Genomic DNA, 23,543 nt, shown 5'->3' with positions numbered 1-23,543 from the left:
GAATGTTTCTCCAGTTAGTGGCTGATGCATAAGAAGAAATACTAAAATATCATGACAAAATTGATTCTTCTGAACTTTCAGAAGAAATTTCTGAAATTCAGTATTAATTAGTTGATTGGCAATCTGGTGATTGCAGCAAACTAAATAATAGTTCTAAAAGTATAATCCAGTGAGTATTTGCTTTATTCACCAGACTACACAAGAAAAGTCCATTAAAAATGAAGATTCCTAGTTAAAGATTTTCCTGTTCCTCTTAAAATGCTTTGGCATTTTTTTTCCTACCATTCTGCAGCAGAATTATTTGAGACTTAGTTTGGCATCCCAAGAAAGTCAGAACTACCAAGCTTAGTTTTTTCCCAGAGCCAGCATTTCTTCTTCAGCATTTCCCAGTCAGGAGATAGTGCCCAAAGAGTGACAGTTTTTAAATGGTCCATATTGACTTGCCTGTCCCAACCTACTCTTTTCAGCTTTTACAGAAGACAATACTATCATGCACAGGTTACTTTTCCATTAAAAAAGCACATTTTCCCACAGAAAGATGTCCCTCCTGCATTTTAAGGTCCCTCTGCCAAAAAACACCATCCAAATATCTTATCATTTTTCATCCATTGTTGATTTTGGAAACTGTTGGATCCTTCAGCTTAAGTTCTGCACCCTCAAAGAAATCACTTTGATGCAGGAAAGTGTCAGCTTAAAAAGTTTAAGCTTAGAAGAATGATAAAAGAGCCCCATAAAAATTGAGGAACCCACTGATTCGCTGATTCCAAACTAGACCTACTCATCAAAGGTGAAAATTGATAAGCATTATGAAAAGAAACATTTTGTGCTGCTGAAGTTAAAGAAAAAGAAAGAGACTGGAGGCCTAACTCTAAAGGAAGAAAAAGTGAGTTTTAGGGGATTACAGGAGAAGGGACTTGGTGCTGGAACCAAGCCTTCAGTCCTGGAGTTGCATCGGTCTTGAGGTGCTCAAAACAAGGCTTGTACAAAAGGTTAGCATAACTGCTCCTTGCTGGGGTTTGGACTAAGTGACCTGTAAGGTCTTTGCCAAAGCTATCATCAGTGGTACTGTGATACCTTAATAAGGCAGCTTTTGTACTCCAATATCTCAGAAAAGATTGTTCTTTTTTAGAATGACATTTCACAGCCTGCAAATTCTAAAATGGACTAATGGCTTTGACTTTTGGGGGTAGAAAGATTGGTCTGAAAAGTAAAGGTCTAGCTGGTGCTTGAAACTTTTGAACCTTTATTTGTTGGGAGAGAAATGACTCACACACTTCCCTTCTCAATAATGATGGTTCAGAAGATGTCATTAAATTCGATAAGGCCAAAGATTTATGAACAACAATTTAAGTAAATGGGCTTTGAGAGAAAGCCTTTGAGCCAGCCCACACCATGGGTGGGCTGACATTAGGTAGGTAGATACAGCTTTTTGGAGACTCTAGGAATACTCAGATATTCTCTTACAGACAGATCTGAACTCAGAGGTGCATCTCTTTATGGATTAGGGTATTTCTATGTGCATTTTTTAATGGAGGCAAAAATACACAGATACAGTTTGTTGGCTTGGAAGGGGACACTTCTCTTTGCACAGAGAGGACGAAAAAACAAGAAGAATGGTGAAACTTAATGTGATTCTATCTCTAGTACCATAGGGGCCAATTTTGGGTTTGGCTGTATTTAAGATCAACCTTAGGGCTGCTCTAATATACAGCACTTGAGATGGCTCCTTAGTATTTTTTTCTCAGCCACTCTCAGTGCACTGCCACAGCACTAACTCTTGAGAACTTCCCTGAAGTTCTCAACGAAATTGCTCAGTGTCTCAACCATCACTATGACAATATTTTTCTCCCATCATTAAAGACAAATTTTATGTGCTACCAGTTTGCATAAAAGTTGTAAAAAATAAGAGAGACTAATGAACAAGCAGGTGTGGCTCTAGTAAGGGAGTTCCAAAGGTGCTTAGCTCCACGGTTCTCTGGCACTGCACAGTGCAGTGTGCATATACCACTTCAGCAGCAGTTAAACACAGCCCCAGCGAGCTCATGGTGGCATCTGGCCCAGAACAAATAGCAGCTGTACAAAATTTGTGTGTATTTTTTGTCCAGTTCCTTTGACCTGAATATATGTCTCAGGGAATTTCAGACAGAATCAAAAGCTGGTTTTGCTGACAGGTAGGCATGCCACACGTAGCCTGTGTACCTAATCCTGCATTCCTCCTGCATTCCAGGCACCCACAAAGTCAATGAGAATTTGAGATGCAGAGTGAACACAGGGCCAGGTACAGCATTTGAATATTTTAAGGAATGCTCTTGAATTTTTACAGTTGATGTCATGTTTTCTAGCCCATCAATATGGATTAACAATGGTCCAGAGCAGCAGGAACTCATTTCCTATTCATATATGCTAATTGCATGGTGCCGGATAGCAGGGATTTCTTCTTAAACGCAAAGTTTCTTTTCTTTTTTTTTTTTTTTTTTAGCAAATGGAAAATAGAAAGACTGTGGCTATGAAATAAAGAAGTGAAGAGGATTTTACACAAACACAGAAATATTCGGTACTTCTAAATACGTACTCCGTACTTAAAGGAGGCAAGACCTGAAGTCCTTTCATATATTCTTCCCATAGGTGAAATCCATCCTTCCTTACTCTGAACCCCAGCTGACTTTGAGGTAAGTCATATGGTGGGGTTGAACCTACCTGGACACCCACTGCCCACCAAAGCCACTCTATCTGTAGGAGAGAAAAAATAACAAAAGGCTGGTTAGCCGAGATAGGGGCAGGGAGAAATCACTCAGCACTTATGGTCATAGGTTTGATTTGGGGAAATAAATTTAATTTATTACCAATCAAATCAGAGTGGAATAATGAGAAATAAAATCAAATCTTAATACACCTTCCTCCACCTGTGCCTTCTTCCCAGTTTTCACTTTACTCCTGAATTCTTTACCTTTTCCCCCCGAGTGGCACAGGGGAGATAAAGAATGGAGGTTGAGGTCAGTTCATTGTGCACTGTCTCTACCACTCCTTTCTCCTCACGATTCTCCTTGCTCCAGCATGGGAACCCTCCCATCAGAAACAGTCCTCCATGACCTTCTTGAACATGATTCCTTCCCAAGCATTATAGTTCTTCATGACCTGCTCCAGCACAGAGTTCCCCCCACTGGGTGCAGTCCATCAGGGACAGACCCAGGGTGGTCCCTGCAGGGTCACAGCTCCTGCCAGCACAGCACAGCACAGAATCTGCTTCAGCACAGACTTCTCTCTCCTTGGGGCCACAGGTCCTGGCAGGAACCTGCACCAGCATGGGCTTCCCACAAGGTCACAGCCTCCTTTGGCCATCCACCTGCTCTGGCACGGGGTCCCCCACAGTCTGCAGGTGGATCTCTGCTCCACTGTGGATCTGCATGGGCTGCAGGGGAACAGCTGCCTCACCATGGGCTGCAGGGGAATCTGAGCTCCAGTTCCTGGAGCAGCTCCTGCACTGACCTGGATGTCTGCAGGGCTATTCCTTTTACTCCTCCCTTTGGTTGCTGTGGTCCAGTTGTTTTTCCCATTTTTAAACATGTTATCTCTGAAGCATCAGTGGTGAGCCTTGGAGATGGCTGGCTTTGGCTCCATCAGACACCGGGAAAGCTTCTGGCAGCTTCTCACAGAAGCCACCCTATCGCCCCCTGCTACCAAGACCTCGCCACACAAATCCAATACAGTCTGTTAATCCCATAATTTATTTTTCTTCTTTGTTTCAATATGTTACTGTATTTTTTTAAATTTCTATGGAGGCAATTTTTTAATAGTTTCCCACTTACACATCACTGCAGCATCTCACATCTTCAAACAATGCATGAAGTAGTACAAAACCCACTTGCTGTATGAGACAGAAGTGTATACAAAGTGTGTTTTGTCTTTAAATCTTTGAGATTTAAAATATATTTATTTTGCAGAATACTTTGTCAAAAGGTATCCTGTCTTTGCAATGAAAGATTATGATATGCCTTTATTTCTGCCAGTCTTAGCTTGCTTCTCATGTGCTAGGCAGAATTGATTTCTGCTGGATATGGTACAAAGTTTTTTGCTGATACTGTTACTGAGAAAATAAATGGGAGATGAGTTGTTTCTGTTGGCATAGGCTTTCAGCAATGATGTTTTAGAGGCTTTGGAAAAAAGGCAGTCAAATGCTGGAAAAGGCATTCAAGAAAAATGATCGATGGCTCAAGCCTGTTAGCACTAAAGAGGCATTTGGATAATGACCCTAATAACATGTTTTAAGGTTTGATCAACCCTGAAGGGGTCAGGTAGTTGAAACAGATGATCATCATAGATCTCTTCCTACTGAAATATTCTATTCTATTCTATTCTATTCTATTCTATTCTATTCTATTCTATTCTACTCTATAATGCCTTTTTATTTCCTGTTTTTAGTATCTCCATCCACCTAATCTGCAGACCTAACAACTGGAACTCCAGGGTTCTGTGGACAGATCCCTGTCTAATTAAAGTATTTATATTTTCAGATAATGCAAACAATAAACCTGGTTTTCTCTCCTAGTTACCAGTGTCAGCTAGGAACATCTATCATAATTTTATAGGTCATCACATCATCATATGGATATAGAATCTGTTTTTCACAAGGTCTTTGATTAGATTACTAGTATTAGATTATGGAAGCTTTGCTGATGCTAAAAGCCTATTTACTTATAATTATGAAAACAGTGCCAGCTAACTACTACCACTCTTCACATTTTCTCTGCGTGCTCTGAATTCAGGGCACATTCTAGTTATCTTTTCTTTCATGTGACATCTATCACTTTGGTGTCATTCACAGAAGATGCTGGAAATTTGGCAGTGGCTCTGACTTGTGTGCATGTAAAATAGAGTTTACAGGGATGGCATTCAGCTTCAGAATTCTCAACATATTTAAGGGCAGGCAGAAGGCTTTGTTTGAAAGGCCTGTTGAAACCAGAGGGTCTGGAGAGAACCCTGGCCTCCTGCTTCCCCACAGCTCCAGCATGCTGCAGCTCACCCAGGCTGTGGCTGGGACATGCTGGCCCCTCTGCCACATCCTGCTCCCGTGGTGGAGGCAGCAGGGACAGTGCAATGGGCACTGTCAGGTTCCTTCTGCACACAGAAAATCTGACATGCTGGAAAAGTTCCCAGCAGGAGACTGCCATGTATTTTCTGCTTGTGCAGTGTATGAAGTGATGTTGGCATAGGAATCAAACCAGGGTAGAAGGTCTGACATAACCCATGATTTTTAAACTAGAAGGATAGGGGGACAAACACCTTTTTTATATACATTTTGGCTTATAGACAAAGCAAAGGGGAGAAGACAGAGTTTAAAAGGAAGGAAGTGTGTTTATCTCCTCCATGGAAAACATCTCTCAGTACAGTGACACGGAGAACAATATTACTTTTGTGCTCTGATAAATAATCAGAACAACAATTGTGAGGACAATTGGACTTTGAAGCAAGAATGCAATAAGAATGCCAAACCTACCACAACAGCTCAATAGCACCAGAACCCAGGCACGGCTCTGTCTGTTTGCAAATGAGCATTTGTGTCTCTCTATCTGCATATACGTGTTTACATCTAATCCTGACAATTTGTGTTGCACTGCATTTCCCTAGATTTAAAATAACTTCACTTGCAACTTCTGAGAGGTTATTAGGTGTGATTTTCAAAAAACATCAAACTTTTACAGTGAAGTTCACTTGACTGAGAGCAATATTAGTTGGGGATCAGGCACATCAGAAAATCATATCCAGAAATAACAAAACATTTTTGAAGATGCAACACTTTGCATCTATTTTTTTTATTGACATAATAGTGCCTCTCAGTCTAATTCCTTCATGAACAATTGGTAGATAAGTTTCATATCATGCCTAAGACATACATATTTATCATATTCAAGCTGCAAAGTGGTAATCCAAAGAAAACCACATGGTTTTTTGCTTCTCTAACTTCTTGTTTTTCTTTGTCTTTTTTCTTTTCAATCAGGTCTAATCTTATGGCAAATGACCTGTCCTGCTTCAAATATCTGCTACTTCCTCTCCCTCCTTAGGAATTATTTAACCTGTTTTGGTATCACCAAACCCATCTATTGAAAGTCTCGTCCACAGCCCTGTTTCCCTCTGGCTCTCCATCTTTTCAGTCCCTGTTGGTCTTTCAGGGTTTCATTCAGATCATGCAGCTTCACTCTCCCTCCACCCCAGCAGAATTTGCAGTCCTCTTTCAGTATCCAAACTGAAATAGTGTTCTTACCCTCCAGATCCATTCCAATTAATGCAGTGCTCCCTAACCACAGCGTTGTTAAATGCTTATGTTTCTGGAATGTAAATCTTTCAGGTTTAAACTATCTAAAGCCCGCACAAAGTTTTGGGATAAGGGTACAAATTGCATTGCTTGTTTCAGTTGCCAACACTTCAAATCAAAACATTGATATATAAAATATTGTCATCATTTTGGTCTCATTACATTCAAAGGCACCTAAATCTTTCTGGAAGTCTGGAATATGTCCTTTCTATTCCTTGCCTAGATCTCTGTAAGTCTTTTAGAGATTGCAGAAAATAAAATACATTCCCATTCTATTGTAAGAACATTTTGCCAGAAGATTTTTTTTGTTGTTTTTTCTCATGGACTTTTGAAGTCGGTGAAGTGTGTGTGTGCAAGATTATATTTAAGATTTAGTTGGTCTTTTTACTACTAAGACTTTTAGCTGCACACATTCCTTGTGGTGGATCCCGCAGTCTTGTCTGCTATCACCCTTTGGGTCAAGAGGTTCCTCTGGACCCAGCCCTGAGCAGTCCTCTGCTCTTCCATTTAGGGGATAGAGTCTTTTCCTCTCACTTGTGGCAGGAGAACAGTGTTGCTGTACTTTGGGGTCACCACAGATCTTTGTAAGGTTAGTAAAAGGTTTTTATTTTTGCTGCATGAGCTTGAAGGTCTTGCGCTCTGGCCATATTGAAAAGCATGGCCTTGCAAGAGACTTCTGTTCCTATGCTATCTGGAGGGAAACTTCCTTTTACTGCAATCTCTTGTGAATCCAAAGCTTGGAGGATATTTTATAGGAGGAGAAAACTGAAAATTAAATGTACTGCAGACAAATCCTCATTTCTGACTCTCTGTACATTGTTTAAAGCCAGTGGCTGCAAACCATATTAACAGCTACTGAAGAATGATTGGGACAGCTCTGTGTTATTCTTGCATCAGCCTTTTTTTTGAGCCTTCAAAGTCATAGATATATCAAGCCATTACTGAAAAGTGTATCCTCCTCCTTAGGCCAATGCAATGCCCATGAGAGAAGTGGTTTGTCTTCTCAGGTGGGATGGGAAGCCAAGGAATGTGACTGATTCCTACAGTGAAAGCCAATGCACCTGAGGCACTTCAGCTCTGTGTTATTCTTGCATCAGCCTTTTCCATTCAGTGTTTGGTATCTCAGACACAAATGCCTCTCAGTGACCTCCTGAATTGCAGCAAACTGTGACCTTTAGAAAGTAAACAACTTCATGAGGAGTTCGGAATCTCTGGCTTCAGAGGCTGAACTGTGGCAAGTGAAACCATCAGCCCATGGTGTCCCTCTGCAGCTACTCATGCAGGTAGGCTGTCTATCACTTTTCCTTGGAAAAAAAGTGCTCCACCCACCCATTTAAAAGAAAATTAGAAATTATTTTTGGAGAGAGAGATGCTTGCTTGACTCTTCCTTCTGTTAAAGAAAGAGTTATCAACATCCTAGACGAGAACAGTACCAGGATAAGCTTCTGCTGGGTTGAGCTTTCTTTCATTTCACCAGACAACAAAAATCCTAGACTTTCAGTAGAAATAGCTTTTCTTATAAAAATGTTTGATTTTCCCAACAGGATATTTACATTCACAGTCAGCCAGTCCAGAATATAATTTTTGCAAAATTTTTACACCTCTATTTTTAGATGCAAATACTTTGCTGATGCCAGTGGGGTTTTACATGAAGGAAAGGGCTCGTTCATGGGAGACTAATTGTAAGAAAAGAGCAATTAAATAAAAATGCTACACTTGCCATCCAATTATAGAGTTGAGTAGTTGATAAAGTTTTCAAAGCAGTTTTTTAGAGCATTAAGCCTAGATTTTAATGTAATTGTTGTCCATCTCTATTGTCAGCTGGAATTGTTTGTTCTTGGGACTTCTGGAAAGTAGGGCTTTCATAGCTTGTTTTATACCTCACACATTTAAGAATTGTTTTCTCGGGAAGCTGCGTGTTTTCTAGAAAATTGAAAAAGCTCTGAAGCAATTTTAATTTTACTTCAATATCTGTAGAAAAAAAAAAAAAGCTGTGTTAAGTCTTTCTTCTCTAAATAACCAAATTAAGGTTTGGAACCAAAGTTTGGCATCTGAAGTTTAATGCAGTCAAAGTATACAAGAAAACTTGCACATAATTTAGAAGCCTAATGCATTTGTTTAAAAAGGAAGAGAAGGTTTAATTGAGCGTATAACCATTTCAGCTTGTCATTCCTGATGAAGGTAGTGTCTGCAGACTGGGGTTGCTAAATGTTGCAGTAGCTGTCTGAATAAATCCTGAATTTTCAGGGAAAAGGGACAGATCCAGTATTTTTCTGACACCTAAGGGTCCAATGGACAATGGAGGACATTTGGGATGTGCCACGGGCTCAAGCCTGGAGAGGTGTGAGGGGAAATAATAAAGTTTTATGCCTTTGATGCCTTGATACTGAAAGTCATTGGCTTATAAGAATATAGGTAAGAGGAAAGACATCAGTCCAACCTGGCTTATAAGAAACTAGGTAAGGGGAAGGACATCAGCCCACCTTGGTGTCTCAGCTTTGGCCCAGATGATGCAATTGGCTTTCTGCAGGTTGATGCCTGGTGGGGTCAAAATTAACCTGAGGGCAATAGTTTCCACAGGACTGCAGAAATCCAACCAAGCAAGACTGGTTGCAAAAATCAGAGCCTCGGTTCTTAAAAACTGAGGATCAGGAGCACTCATTAGACAAAGCACAGCATTCGAGGGAAGAAAGAGGGGGTACTGGATTTGGTGATGATACAACCAAATATCTAAATCACCGTATTATACTTGTCAACATAATTGCAGTTGTTTGTCTGATGATCCTATTAAGTATTACAATTCATTTCTTCCAGTTTTTGTTTGTTTATTTGTTTTAGGTAATTGGAGTCTGGTTTTTAGGTTGTTATATGTGAATTATAAAGGAAATGGATAAGAGAAATTATTATCTAAGTTCTATTTTGAAGTGGCCTTTTAGAATGTAAACAGCTATGATGACAGCCTTATACCTTCCTCCTACCTGTTTATAAGCACCAAGAGTTCATGCTGGTAATTGCAAAGGGAAGAGAGGTACATAGTCTCAGGAAAGCAACACACATTTCTCAGAAAATTATGTAATAGAGATTGTTGTCCAGAGCACAATAGCTGTTCAATCTGAAAACCTGGCCCTGTGATCTACCTGGAGTGAAAGACTAGATAGACAAAATCAGCAGAGGAACGGGGTATGAAGAGTCTTGGGGAGGTAAGGTTGTTTCCTGAGGTTGCTCAGTTTAAGTCAGTAGCAGAGGAGGAAAGAGAATGGAATATTTCAGCAGCAGGATCTTGTGTGCTGCCCACCATGTCTGCTTCCTTGTTGGCATATTTCTAGTTTGTTTTAGAACAGGGTGCCCCAGTGTCAAGCACAAACTAAACATCTGGGGTACCCAGGAGATGATCCAATGTCCAGCTGTATGGCATCAGCACACACTCACCAGACATCCTGAGCTCCAGAAACCCTGGGGACAGCAGCAGACTTGGAGGTGGTGGGTACAAAGGCAGTTTCAAGGACCTATCCCTGATCCCTGCCTCCAGAAGGTTTGGACCTGCACTCCTGGGGGGTGCAAAGGGAGCAGGAGCAAGAGCTCAGGCTGCACCCTGCAAGGTCCTCCTTGAGAGAGCTGGGAAGGAGCATCCTTCTGTTGCTGTGCAGACCCAAGGTGCTCAGCATCTGGCAGTGTCCAGAAGGATCTGACTTTATCACCAAACAGCAAATAATTAGGAGATTTGTGTGGCAGACTAAACATTCTAATGCTGTATTGCAAACACACAGGATATTACACATCATGAGCAGAAATCAGTCAACTTGCAAATCCCATCTAGACTGGGATTTTTTGTGTCTGTTCAGGCATTTGCATATTTTTAAATACAATCACAAATAGCACACTAGTAGTTTTACTGTCAAAGAAATACCTTTTAAGTATAAGGATTTCTTTCTCCCCACCATCACCACTTCGTTTATCTTTTGCTTAAATCCTTCCTCTCCAGAAATAATACAAATCAAGCCTCTGGGGCCTGTTTATATAATGGGGATTTATGTCATTTCAAGACAAATGGCATTTGCTAAGTTTCAGGGAAGCACCTGTATTAATTGTATTTCCTGCTCATGCGTTGCTTTTGTTTGCAATAAAAGAATTCATCTCAGGTGAGTTAACCTTGCTTTTAGAGAGGGCACCTGCAGTTATCTTAGTGCTTATTGTAAATGAAAACATGTTGAGCCTTTAAAGCAGTGAAATAAAGAGGTGCTGACAAGAGGGTATGCCAATAGGATTAGAAGCTTTTCTCACCACTTGTATTATCAGGATGGAGAATTGAGTCACGTTAAATTACAGGGAGAAGAGATATTCCCAGAAGTTCCACAGACCAGAGATTGACTTGCTCCTTTAGTAAACCTGTGGATAGGAGGGGCATCCTGTGCTTGGTGAGATTAGGAGCGGGGGAAACGAAGAAGAGAAAAAGACCTTTTAGCCCTTTTAGCCTTAGGCATCTATAATTGACCGAGATTTTTCTGCTTGTGATTTGATCCATCCAAACCCTGTTAGAGGCACTTGCCCCCAACTGAGACCAAGGCTGAGGTGAATAAGAATTAGGTGACTCACTCATATGTACTATATATGTATTCACATCTATTAGGATAAATGACATGTCATTCAATTTAAGCACAGGCAACTGGAGATTGTCATATTTTGAAAATGACAACTGTTATTTATTTATTGAGAATATTTATACAGGTTCTTTCTAGGTACAGAGAATGCATTTTTCAGCAGCTCCTGCTACACCAGTGAATCAGAGCAGAAAGGCTATTCCACAAAGTGAGAAACAAAGCCAGTGGGCTACTGACCAACAGGTCTGGTCAACAGAATCAAAATCTGGCAAGATCAGTGGTCATTTTCTGTGGTCATTTTAAAAAGTTCTCATCATGATGCGCTGATCCCTGCTACATTAATAAGGTGCTGAAGAAAGCACTGTTAGATGGCAGCAGGCAATGGGATTTAGCTCAATTTTTAAGAATGGGAAAATTAAGAACAAACCAGTCAGATACTGGTTTACTGGATTCAAGGGCAGGAGGACTGGGGAAGGAGAGGCTTGCCTTCCCCTGTCCTCATACCCCTGTATTCTTCTTCCTCCAGCAAGGCTGGCATGGTGCATCCCAGGTCACATGCTAAAAACTGGGGTGTTTGTCTTTCTTACCCCTGTTTATATCAGGGCTTTCTGTATCTACTCACAGGCTGTGAGCTGCTTGTTAAAAGAAATCATTGTTAGTGCAGTTCAAATAAACACAGATTTAAATTATTTCAATCAACATCGTATCTTTTTATTAAGTACAGACTTTTTTATTAAATAGGTAGGTACATAGATAGGTATATAAGTAGATGAAAAAAAGGAATCCACATGACCATAAAAAGACAACATTTACAAAGTGGTTATGAGTTTCCTTACTCTTCTACCTGTGCAAAAGACTACCTTCTTTATCCAGATGTCCAATCTTCAGGCTGGACTCAGCTGTAAATAATCAAAATGCAGCTTGATAGAATTCCCTGCAAAGTGGACACAGTATTGTTTTTATTTGTTTCTAGATATCTCTATTGTATTCATTTTCTGACACATTCAACTTTCTCCAGAAAGTCTAATCAGTAAAAAGATGTTTCTGAATCCTTGTCTTCTCCACTGTGTATTATTTGGAAATCTTTCATTTCTTTCCATAATTCTGAATTCTTTCCTGTGCATTTTAAATGGGAAGCTAGAGCTCACCACATCTTGATAGGTACAGCTACTATGCAGTTTTACATCTTATGGTCCAGTTACACAGTGATATGATTTCTTCCACCTTAAAAATTCAGTTTCAGCACAACTTTTGTCTTGTTTGGCCTTTTTTGCACTATACACTTCAGAGAAAGGCACTGCAGTGGTGTACCAAGTGCTCTCGAATGGCAGCTCAGGTCCATGAGCTGTTTGGAGGAGAAACAGAACTTTTATCTTGTATCATAAAACTTCTCTATACTGAAAAGGAGCCATCGAAGCACAGAGGCCAGTGTCCTTGGTTGTATGTTGACTAAAGTTTGCAACCTAAACAAATATCATACACTTCATAGAAGCATAGAAAAATTTGGTTTGGAAGTGACCTTGAGGATCATCTAGCTCCAACATTCCCTGCCATGGGCAGGGATGTCACCCACTAGAAAAGGCTGCTCAAAGCCTCATCCAACCTGTCCTCAAACACTTACGTGCTTCTGCAACTCAAAATCAAAGTTGCAGCCCCTCTAAAAACTAGTTATGAATTGGAGCAAATGTAACCAAAAGCCTCTCTTGAGACACTGCCCAGCTTTGAAACATTGGTCTTAATGCTGATTTTCCTGAGGATGTACTTTATAGGGACTGACAGCCAAAACATAAGAAGAGCAAACTGAAGAGAAGGGACTGAATGAACATTAGCTGAACCAGTCTGTGTTCCCATGTGCTCTCCCAGTCAAGGATATGTGGAAGGATCAAAGGAAGGATGAGAAAACAAGACATTGGATGACTGAATTACATTTATGTACAGGAGAAAGACTTAGGTACTGACAAGGCAAATCTGCTCCAGCTTGCCAGACACGGGAAGAGGCTCATGAAGAGTTTTGGCCATCATGTTGTGAGGAGGACAGGGCGGTGGGTTGGTGCAGAGTCTCCCATATCAGGTCCCACAGCATGCACTCCACGTGACGCGGTACAAAACATGTCTGTCCTGTCAGTCACATACCAGAATGCACAAGCAACCTGCTCTGCCAGCTACAAACAGGATTTTCAGAATTTTAAAAATTCCTTTCTTTTTTCAAAGTCACCTTGTAATGATGTAATGCAAATGTAATTGGGATCCAGAGAGTTTCAATCCTCTCAAAGTGAGGTGTTTCTGGTGCCATGGGCAGGTATTTTTATCCATATGAAAAAAAAAATGAGTGGCATTAGTTAAACATTCAAAGTTACATTTTATTTCAGAAAGACAAATGATTTTATAGAGGGGAAAGCCTGATCAGGTTTGCCTTTCCTGAATTTTTGCCTCCCAATATTATGGCCATGGGGGTGCTGAAATTTTCCTTTGAATTTATTTGAAAGTTACAGACATTCCTTTGCCTAACACTATGTTTGTCAGGGAATATTTTAAACACCTAAAAGATCTCATTAGTCACCTCTGCAGAAGGGGCTATGGGAAGATGATGTAGGGATGCAAGTCCCTTTTATCCTCTTTTGTTGCTCAGCCAAAGTCCTGGTAACCCCTCAGGGGTGAAATTTACTCAGGCTCTGCCTTTGCCTGATAATCCACGGGAAGCAAGAGCAGAGAAATCACAGGGGTGACTTTTCTCTCCCACCCATCTCCCATGGACCTTGGCAGAGCACAAGCCATCTACATGAGGAGTTACAGGGTACATTTAAATTGCATTCACTGCTCAGACCCACAGCTGGTGTGCCTTCCTCAAAACAGGCCAGGAGGTACCAAGTTGCAGCAGCAGAGAATATGCCCTGGTAAATGTGGTCCTTGATGGATGCAGGAAGAGAGCAACCTCAGGCACAAACAAAGCAAAAATGGGAGAGGAGTGGAATAAAACCCATTATCTGTGCCCCTTTGGTATGCCAGAGACATTCAGGGAAACCAGCCAGGGGAGCTGCAGTAGAAAACAGCTTTTCTTGCTTTTTCCAAGGTTGTAGCAAGGATATTGCAACTTGTTAACAGTTAATATGAAAATGTTAGAAATGAACCAACAAATGCTACCACAGAGATGCTTCTAAATAGCCCACTTAATTGTGGAGATGGTAGAAGTTATGCTGGCAGTTAAAGAGAGAGTTCAATTACTCACAATGTTTACTGAAGATCACTAGCCCTAAATTACAAATAATCAGCTCACTCAGAAATATCAATTGCAACAACAAGATGTCTCAGCTGATGCAGGAGGCTCATCCAGTGTGTATATGTAAGCCACTTACCTATGCAAATTGAACTGCAGTTCCCTGCCCCATCCTTCATGTTTTGCTCATTTATGACACCTGATCATTACTTTTTTTGGGGATGTGTTCTCTGCTGGCAGAGGAATGGATCCCAGGTGATGGAAAAGTGCATATATCATTTGTAGGGTCCAAAATGATGGACAGTGTCTGTCTCCGATCTCATGTTTCAGGAAGAGTTACATTTGTGGAAGCTTTTGCAAGACTGGGAGTTTAAATCTTCTGTACAGCTCTTGGGCAAAATGACCTTTAATAAAGAGGGAATGCTTCAGGAGGAAGTTCAAATTTAGCATCCTTTCAGGACATCCTTTCAGGAAGCACTTTTTCTACCAGGAGGTTTTGAGGAAAATGTATTTCTTATTGTCTGGGCAACACTCCTCTTTATTCTATTAGGAGCAATGCTTCAACAAAAATATACTTTTTAATATTGTTAGTTTCTCAGTAATTCACAACATCTGCTCTCTGGGTCCCAAATAAACCCACGGAATCCTTACAAATCAGTCATCCCCTTAGCATTGGCATAATTGTCTGGGAATAAATTGTGCCCTTCCTACTTGTGGCTCCCTGATGTGAATACCTTAGTATCACCCAATTATGATAATATCATGTGTCAATGATGTTTGATTATCAGAGAAGATAGACAAATTTTTGCTTTTATACACATTATCTATGTAAATTAAAAGGTGGAACAATCAGGAAAAACTAATATAAAAATACACATACTAAAGCATTCCTTAACAGAAGATTATTTGTATGAGCTTCAGAGGTTCTTTTAGTAAGTCTTGCTGTGGTCTTTCTGTAGATTCTGTAGCAAAACCTATAACACAGTAAATTAAAGTGTTTATCATAAGCATCATAGCTGGGAGCCCTTCAAAGTGTGGCTGATCTTAAAAACTCCTGTTTGGCACAAAGCAACCATCTGTCAATATTTCAATTACCACCCTCCCTGCCTGATCACACTTCAATTGTTTCCCAATAATTATTATAATCATCCACCACAAGGGCAACTAGTTGTTTCAGGGTTTTTGGTGAGAGGCTGAAAAGAACTGGAAAAAAAAAAAGAAAACACCAAAACCCAACCCCAAAACCAGCCCAGAGATTTGTACAGATCTTTCCTCAGGGCAGCTCCTTATTTGAACAGCTGCTGCTGAAACACAAATCAGCCTCAGAGCTAAGCCAAGCCTGGATGGTGTTATGCATCCTGATTTCTGGGGGTGGGGGGTGTTGTTGTTGTTGGTCCTAATTTGAGTCCTGCACATGACCAGCCACTTTCCCTACTGGAAATAATTTCTCTAAATTAAAGGTTGCTGCAGTGTTTAAAGCCTGTCAAAGATCTCTAGCTGGACAGGCTTCTCCAAAAAAAAAAAAAAAAGAGTCAGTGTCTCAAATCTAGCATCAAGAGATAGGTTTCACTTGATGAAAGGACTGAAAATCTTTTGCCAATCACGGTAATTTTTTTTTCTGTTACATTTCATGGGAAAAAAAGGTTTCAGCTTCAGTTTTATTTTACAGGAATAAACGGCTTGGATCTATTGTTATTTTTGTGGCTTTATTCCCAGAGAAAAAGGAAAAACAGAACCAGTCAAAGCTGTAGCCCACTCTGTTAACACAGCAAAACTTCGAAATGTTTAAGATGTGATGGAATCTAGTGCAAGGTAACCTAGAAATGCTGAATATCTCTGACATGGTCTCTTACTATTTAGCTCTGATTTCATGCCAATCTTAGTTCATTTGAATGACTGAAATTTCACTAAATATATTTCTTTGGGTTGCTGTTTTGAAGTGATGTTGTAATTATTACAAGGAACAAATTTCTGAAAATATGTTGAAATCTATTAGGACTTCAATGGAACTGGGAATTCACATCTGAGGATAACAATCCTGTGGGGCAATGTGTTGGATATTATTATGTCCCTCAACCTTGGCAATAATAATAGTTTTTTATGCATGGGGAAGACAGTGAGATTGCAATGCTAGTAATAGAAAATATTGCTTTACAACAGAGAGGCAAAATGTCACACACTGGGGCGGGAGGAAGGCAGACACGGTGACTCTTAGATCCTACAGTCTTTGCACCAAATCTAGCACCTGGAGAGAAGGAGATGGACACCATCACTGGCAGCATGGGGAAGACTCCAGCCAAGAGCCCAAAAGCAAACCAGTGCTTTTCTGTGCAGGGAACAGCACACTCAGTCATACAGAGCCTCTGTTAAAAGCACCAGAGGAGCCCCATCTGCAAAGCTGGGCAGAGCTCTTCTGCCTTCCAGCTCAGAAGAGAAGGGGAACCTGCCAGCCAAGAGACAGCTGAGGAGCCAGACTGTCAAAGCTCTCCTCTGAAGAGAGAATGGAAAAATGGGGTCAGTTTTCAATAAGACAAAAAGAGGAGCCACAAGAAAAGGAGGTAATAGAAGAATGTATGTATGAGAGAAATTACCATGGAAAAGTCTCTTGTCTCTGATAATAAGCCAAAAAAAGAAAATTTTACATTTTTTAATAAGGGGGACTACTGAACCAGAGACAAAGTAGTAGAACTTTTCAACTGGTCTTTGTCATCCTTACTGAGAGGAGCTCAGCCTATTTCTTTAACTTGAATGTTAGCAACATAGATGCCTTTCTCCACTTTTTCTCTTCCACAACTTCTATCCCATCCTCCAGCTGCAGAAGTCCATGAAGTGGTTGTGTTTTGTTGACTGACTCCTGCCCTTTATGAGTTACAGGTATTTAAAACCTGTTGCTCTCTCCTTGATATTTGGGAGATCAGTTGTGAGACCTGATTGTTAGATGTGTGCATTCTCCAGGTCACAGGAGAAATGGTTGTCACAGTTTTCTGAGAGCTCTGACCAATTAATTCACTAACCACAAACAGCACTTTTTGGAAACTTGTAGCCTGTAGAGGACAGCTGGGATCAGACCACCACTTCCAGTCCAGCATGTCATCTGCTGGTGTATGACAGTCTCCTGGCTTTTACCAAATGCTCTTCTTTGTGCCTTTTTGTGAGATTAGGCATAAAATACAGGCAGTAGTGGCAGGGTATTTTTGAAAGAAAGTATGCATAAAGACCTATCTAGAAACAAATGTAACTGTTGAGGTCAGCTTCATGGTGGCAAACCTTTGCAGAATTGACTACTGGAAAAAAACTTTTAATCCAGGTCCTGTTGGCAGTGCATAAACAGCACACATTTATAGCATAAAGTCTATAAACTTTTCATTAGCTCAATTTGAGTGTGTGGGTTTTTGTTTTTTAATTCATATATTTGAAAAAAATACAATTATATAAATATTGTATTTATATTACTTGACATATGAAATTCAGGTTTCCTTACCTAAATTGTGTAATTTTGTGAAGTGGTGCATTTAGCAGAAGTTGTTTAGGGCTGTATCATTAATTTTTGAAGTTAAAGTGCATCTCATGGTAAATAGGTTCCAACCCTTGTTGATTTGCAGCCTACGAATAGGCCATCAAGACAATTTACCATAATCCATTTGTCATTTATCATAATAGCTTATAATTCACTCCTATTGCTGCCACTTTCCTCCTCTGTCATGCTGCTCTAGTTCACCTGACCTCTGCTCACCCACTTGTTGCCTAGTCTGAGCCATTTTAAAGTGTGCCTCTGCTTTTCTTCTGCTCATTTGAGCTCCTGTTAAGCGACACTGCTCTGTTGATCCATCCCTAGACTGTTCCCTCTATGATCACTCCAAATTGGCTCATACTTTGTGCTAGTTATGGTTTAAAATTAGGCAGCCACTGAAGTGCTTTGCTGAACTTGGGCATCCTTCACGTAATTTGGTTTAATCTTTTCCCTTCCTCGCAGCCTCCCCTCACTGCTCTGCAGTGATTAGTACCGCTCTCCTCTGATACAGGCTCTGCCAGCAGTGTCAAATTTGCAGTTACATTTCCTGTTGAACTGGTGAGAAAAGGTCATTAACTTGTTGTCTGCGGTCTGTTCCTGGCTGCCAATGAACTGTTCCCCACAAACCAAGGGTCAAGAGCTGCCCTAATATAGAGCTGATAAGCCCCTGCTCCAGCAGCTGCAATCTCTGCACTTGTACCTCACCATCAAGAACAAATGTACACCCAGCAGCAGGATAATGACACAGAGCCACCACTGCAGTTTTCATCAAGATGAGGTTTCAAGGACTGAAACTAATAGCTATTGCAAAAGCTATCAAAATTATATTAAAAGACACAGTATTGCTCTTTCTACTTAGGTCTTTTATCCTAGCATCCCAGTGCACATTACAAATACCAAACTGGGCACTTTCCACTAATGCTGCTTCACTCCACAAGGTTTGCACCTTTAATGCCACCCATCTCTCCCACAGCTTTGATTTCTTTTCTCATCTTTTCCTCCACTCAATTTCTTCCAGAGCTTACATACACTTTTTCTATTCCTGAACCCTTTGCAATAAGAATCCAGATTTCTGTCCCTATCTCTTGGCTTCTTCTCATCGTCCCTGTCCACTGCAGACCCTCTACTGCTGTCCTTTAACCTCAGCAGGGCTCTGGGCACCACCACTGCTGTTTGCAGATGCAGAGGGAGCATCACGCTTTCCATGTCCTGTTCCATCAAACAATGGAGCCCCTTCCCCTGCTGCAAATGCTGGTGGTCCCTGCTGCCCTGGCCAAGGAGATCCTGTCCTGCTGGGGGTCAGCAGGGGCCAAATGTCTTCACCTATGGGTAAATCACTTTGCCCACTATTAAGAGCAAGCAGATTTTCTTGTGTAGTGGAGGCACTGAGATGCTCCGTAAGTGGTTCCTATAGCAACTGTATCCAGGTGAAAACTCCTGCTAGAGCTCCCCTTCCCCCTTCCCTCTCCCCACCTCTCCTTTCTTTGCAGTGGTTTTTCATGGCAGGGGGTGAGTGAAAGGGATGATAACCAGGATGATTTAACTGCCTACCTTGCCCACACTAAGTGCTGTTGCTGTGAGTTTGTGCCCACGGGATCTCCTGGGCAGTTCTCTGGCCAGTAGGGTGTCAGTGACCATGAGTGATCAATAAAGATGGACTGAGGAAACACCCTCATTTTGTGGAAGGAGGATATCAGATAATTCTTAAGGCATTGCAAAGGTGTTTGTCTGACACCTTCATTTTATTGTACTTATCATCCGGATCCCGATCTGTGCCCAGCAGCCCTGACATAAAAATTGCCACCTCCTTCCACAGCAAAATTATAATGGAGTGCTAAGCTAGGGAATTAAAAAGGTCTCCTGAGTGCAAGAAAGGAAAATCTACAGAATAAGTTGTTACAGCATCCAAAAGGGGAAAATACAGACATCACCTCCCTGCTGTGAAGGAAGGATGAGGCTGTGCCTGTGTGGAGAGCTTTTCCCAGGACTTCCATTCAGCCCTAATGATGGGGGAAAGGCCACACAATGAGGTTCCTTTTCAGGTCTGCTGTGCCCATCCTACCATGTGTGGGTGGAAAGGAGTTACCCTGATTTCAGCCAGCAAAGCTGACTGGTAGGTGCAGATCAGCATCCTCAGCCCTTTATCCAAGCTAGCTGGCATTGCCAAAGAGGCAATCGAGGTGTGCCCAAGCCCCTTCTTTGGCAGCAGAGTTCTAGGACAACATTCAGCAATGTGTTATGATAACAAAGGGCTCTTGGGATACTGGCACCATCAACAGAAAAATGGATTCCCCAGCCATGTTCAGCAGCTGGAGGAAATCTTGTGGGTGATAACATAGCTTAGGCAGTACTGAGTTCAGCTGGGACAAAATCACAAGCAAGAAGGAGATAATGCACAGGTTATCACACATCTGCTTTGCTGGTGTCTTTGCACAGGCTGTTGGACCTCAAGCTTTTGTCTCCAGCAGTAAGAACTAGAAATGTACATTTCATTCAAACAAAAAGTTATCATTTTGAAACAGCAAGAGCAGTTCAGAGCTGTAAGTAGAACAATTTTTTTTCACAGTCACAACAAATATATAAAAATTGACAAGACTGAATTTGGTTACAGATCTGATCGCTTTCTGATTGAGACAGTGAAAAACATCCTACTGGTATCAGAGTTTCCACAAGCCCAGAAACTGCTATTTCTGCTAGCAATCATACCAGCTACGTGGTTGTTGCAATACAGGAGCAAAAAATCACAAGAAGATACGCAAACCACCAATTTCAGTGTCATGTCCCGTATTCAGATCTGAAGCTTCTCAGGGTTTAGATCTCTGTCATCCTTAGCCCATGCTGCTCAGAGCAGCAATTTGATGTTGGCAAATTACTGACATGGTCTTATCCTTTGAGAAATTCTGAAAACTCTGAACAGCCCCACAGCCAGTGTTGAGGGCTAGGTGTCCCTTTCCTTGGCCCACCAGCCTCTGTTAGGATACCGACCCAGCTGTATCCTGTATCCTGCAGGGCTTCATCCTGACCCACCCTCTGCAGCGGCCTGAGTTTCTCATCCCTTGCTGCCAGCCTGCAGCTGGAGGCACACAGGAGGCCCAAAGTGTGGCTGTGCCCAAGCTACTACAACAAAGGTGCCAGCAGACATCCAGCACAAGGGTGAATTACCCTAGAAGGGCTCTGTATCTTTTGCAGTGCCACTCTGTGGGATAACCCTTACAGCCAGAGGAGGGTCTTCCAAAACTCTGGGCCAGGGCTGTGTGCTCAAACCATACACTGTCAGATTATGGATTAGTTTACTACTCCAGGATGGAGATGGAGATGCTCTGTGTCTACACATTTATCACTTACCTCTCACAGGGAGAGGGATGGATTTTTTTCTGGTTTTCTACTCAGGGTTCTTCCTTAGGTGCCGGTGAAGAACAACCTCTAACTTTTTTGCGGCTCTAAGCAGACCATCCTATACTGACCTGATGCACTCTATGGGCCCACCAGACAATTTAGGATGAGAGAGATCTCAGCAGGTCCCGAACCAGACTCCAGTTCACAGCAGGGTCAGCTTGAGATGAGATGAGATGAGATGAGATGAGATGAGATGAGATGAGATGAGATTGCTCAGAGCTTTACCCAGCCAGAATTTTAACCTCTCCTGGGATGGAGAATGAACAGACACCCTGAGAAACCTGTTCCAAGGCTTGATTGAACCTCCTTGTCAAGGACTGAGAAGAATCAATCCATTGACATTTTAGTGGAGTAGGTCTGGTGAGAGGAAATGTCTTGTGGAAGAAAGAGACCAAGAAGAGGCCAAGGATACCTAAAAGTAGCTCAAAATCAATGGCAGTGGACCTTATCTCTTTGAATCTGAAAAAAGGAGCAGATATGCTTCCTTTGGACTACCACTTCTAAAGCCTTGTGCCCTAAATTCATAATTTGCCGTTGCATCACTCAAATGAAGAGTCCTCTTGCTCCTGCTTGTAAGAGAAAATAAGGGTTGATTTTTGCTCTTGGCATAAAAAATTGCAAGAGGAAAATCTTGATCTGCATCTGTAGAATATATAAGGGAATTACTGGATGATCTTTAAGACTATCTGAAAATAACTCAAAGTCTCTGTTGATCTGAACTGTGCTGTCGGGTCTCCCCAGAGACTGCCACCCTTGGGGTAATTGTGATATTTCATGCATTGCTTGACACGCTGTGGAACAGCAGGAGCAGCGCAGCCTCTAGAGACCAGGAAACAGAAGCTCCAGACAAGCAAAAAGCTTTTTTTAGGGAACCCAAAAATAAAAGCCAGAAGAATTATTCTGAAATTCCTGAAGAGCTGAGAAGAGCTGGCATCTCCAGTCTTTCTCCTGTCACACTCACCTCTCTGCTCTGCTTGATTGTACCCACTGACAATGTGCCTGCTGCCTGCCTCATTGCTCCAAACTAATTTTTAATGCAAGAGGTGTTGCAGCAATGGAGACACTGTGATGAACCTGTTGCTGTCACAAAATGAAAGACAGCTCTCCAGCTAAGCTTGTTATCACAAGCTGTATTTAGAAGACTCATACTAAGGCTGAGTGGCAGAGTTAGCAGAGCCATTCTGTGGCTGCAGAGTCCTGACATCAGTTACAATCTGAGTCAAACCAAGAAACAATCTCCAAGTGCAGCCAGAAAAATGGGACAGCACTAAATGGATGGTCTGGGAATCTCAATTTGTAGTAACATTGAATATCCCAGACATGGGCTGTCCTTCATGAGAGCCAAAAGCCCTCCTGACTGGGGGCATGCCCCAAAAGGAGCCAGCACAACACTGTCCTCCATGTCACCAGACTCTCCCCTGTGACTCTTGCCAAGACTGAGGCCTTGAGAAGGCAAAGGAAAAGAGAAGCATCCTGTTTAGCTCAGTTGGTTAGAGCATGGTGCTCATAACACCACGGCCATGGTTTCAACCCCTGTATGGGCCATTCACTTAAGAGCTAGACTTCATCGTCTCTGTGAGTCTCTTTCAACTCAGAATAATCTGTGACTTTTTTTTTTGTGCAGGTTTATGGCTAAGACAGGAATTAGAGGCAGCAATTCATATACTCTTAGGAAGAAATGCCCTTCTGGCAATGATGTATCTGTCTAGATTCCCATGGCTGCACATGGGAATTGCCAGGGTGGGGAGGAGGTTACAAGCTTTCTGCATAGTAAAATATGCTGACCCCATTTTCTATTTACATGGGACTAGCAAAGGCAGGACTGGAGAGAGGGGTGAAGGGGGATCTCGGGAAATAGAAAACAGCAGGAGAGCTGGATTTTCTTTGCTACACTATGCAAATAAAGCAAGCGAACATGACTCTGAAACTGAGCTGATAAATCTTTTTCTGATTTCTTAAGAAGGCTCCTCTTTGCAACCTGACAATACATATGTGTATTACAGAGGAGACAAATTATTTCCTACAAATGAAAATCTTGCCAATTCATTTTTATTGTTTACCTGACTTCTCACCACCAACATGATTATTTGAAAATTGAATAATGCTCAGAGATGTGCAAATAAATGCAAATGAAATATGTCAAAACTCCCAAAACTGAGGGATCAGAATTTTTTTTTTGCATGCAGCAGCCAAGCTGGTGCCACGAGATTCATTCCATACAGCAGTGGTCAGTAAGAAACACTGCGTTGCAAGGAGAAGGAATAACCTTAGTCTTGGCAAACTATGTGCCTGTAAGGGGAGCAATATTTGGATTCAGCCATGCTGGAAGCTTGCCACAGCTCAGGGAAAATGTGTGTGAAATGGCTGGAATCAAAAAAGAGCCTTTAATGAACCTCGACTTTTCAACACATATTTTCAGCTTTGAAGCTGAGTAACTTTATCAGCTCTGAAGAATATACATAATCATTTAGACACGGAGGGAGCAGACAGGGAAATTGCCATAACTGCAGGCAA

Source organism: Geospiza fortis, unplaced genomic scaffold (genome assembly GCF_000277835.1).
Source record: "Geospiza fortis unplaced genomic scaffold, GeoFor_1.0 scaffold138, whole genome shotgun sequence".
Classification (NCBI taxonomy): domain Eukaryota; kingdom Metazoa; phylum Chordata; class Aves; order Passeriformes; family Thraupidae; genus Geospiza; species Geospiza fortis.
This window is presented reverse-complemented; position numbering follows the sequence as displayed.